The following is a 1,498-nucleotide window of genomic DNA, read 5'->3' as shown; positions in this document are numbered from 1 at the left end:
AGGTACAAGGGCAACGGCTCTCAACCTTGGCTGTGCACTAGAGTTCTCCTTGGCACTCAAAAACAATTTAATAAAAAGAAATACAATCTAATGCCAGACCCCAGACTAATTAAACCGGAACCTCTGGGGATTCTCCCAGGCATCTGCATTTTTCAAAGCTCCTCAGGTGATTTCAATGTGAAATCAGGGCGGAGCATCCCTCACTAAATTGACAGAGTTGAATAGACATAATTTGCTCCCTTGAGAAAGTAAGCAATCATGTAAATAAATATATGTGATATAAGACATTATATGGCACTCATGGTAATGCACACAAGGGATCGTGTTTGGGGAGAGAACGAATAGACTAATTTTCCTTGGGAGGATCAGGGGATACTTCATGGGGGAGACGATGTCAGAATGATTTTGAAGATGACAAAGGATTTTGCCAAGTTGGCAAGCAGGGAAGAAGATTGGAGGGGGGAAGGGAGCTCACATGCTGTGCATGCAGGTAGAGAAAAGTTAAGAAGATGCTGGAGATTTCCGACCCATAACATAACTATCAGATATGGAACAATTTGTGCAGTGCTCTCAACACCCAACCCGGAAGCTGCTCCTGACTGCTGAGAAATCAGTGGCTGGGAAAATTCCCCTTTCTCTTCAGTGGAACCTGTAGTGTGAGAGCCTAGAGCTGGAAGGCAGTGCTTGTGCAGAGATATCCTTCCACAGACTAAGGGGTGACAGGGAGGACATTGAATGACATCCAACTTTTTGTGCTGTTAAATTTTTAAAGCAATTTTTAGCATTTAATGAAAACCATGTGGCTTCAAGCCACCAGGATATCAGACCCCTCTTCCTGCCCTTAATCTTCTCCCTGGCTCATCTGCTGAAGAATTTGACCTTCATGATGACAGGCAGCTTTAGGAGCTTCTCTTCTCCAGAACGTTTTAGTAGCATGATCGTATCACATCCGTGATGGGGGTGTCTCCAGTCTCGGTTTTGGAAGCATTTACCCATGTCTGCTCACTGACCAAGGTCCATAATTTAGTGAGGTTGACAGTGCGGCAGAAGTTCTGGTTCCTCTTTAAGTGGTTATGCCTCATACGAACCTTGTCAAAGTAACCTAGGTAGTGTTTGCCTAAGTTGATCGTATGGTGATGCCTGCCCCTAGCATGACCCCCGCTTCCCCAGTGCTTCTGGTTCTTGCTCATGTGGCCATCACCATGGCTCCCATGGTCCTGAATTTTATGGTTCTTCCTTAGTTTGGATGGTAGGTCAGTGACCCAGACAAATGAGATGTTAATATTTTTGAAGTTGCAACATTTTCATGAGTGGATGCTGTAGCTAATAGAAATAAAAACTGGTTACAGAGATAAAATTTATGAAGTCTTGGTACTTGGTGCAAATTTTGAAGACATGGTATGAATTTTGGCAGTGACATTCACGTTTGGAAATACTGCTTGAGGTCAACACCAATCAAGCCACATACCCATTGCCAGCTGAGTTGTGACCAGGCTTA

General features: G+C 44.0%; 1 pseudogene; it reads right to left on the bottom strand.

The window, feature by feature from the left end:
- Positions 1-639: 639 nt before the first annotated feature.
- On the bottom strand, positions 640-1,247 carry LOC101290207 (60S ribosomal protein L27a-like; annotated as a pseudogene).
- Positions 1,248-1,498: the final 251 nt, after the last annotated feature.

Source organism: Orcinus orca, chromosome 16 (genome assembly GCF_937001465.1).
Source record: "Orcinus orca chromosome 16, mOrcOrc1.1, whole genome shotgun sequence".
In the NCBI taxonomy this organism is placed as follows: Eukaryota; Metazoa; Chordata; class Mammalia; order Artiodactyla; family Delphinidae; genus Orcinus; species Orcinus orca.
The sequence above is the reverse complement of the archived record's forward strand: the minus strand, read 5'-3'. Positions and strand labels throughout refer to the sequence as shown.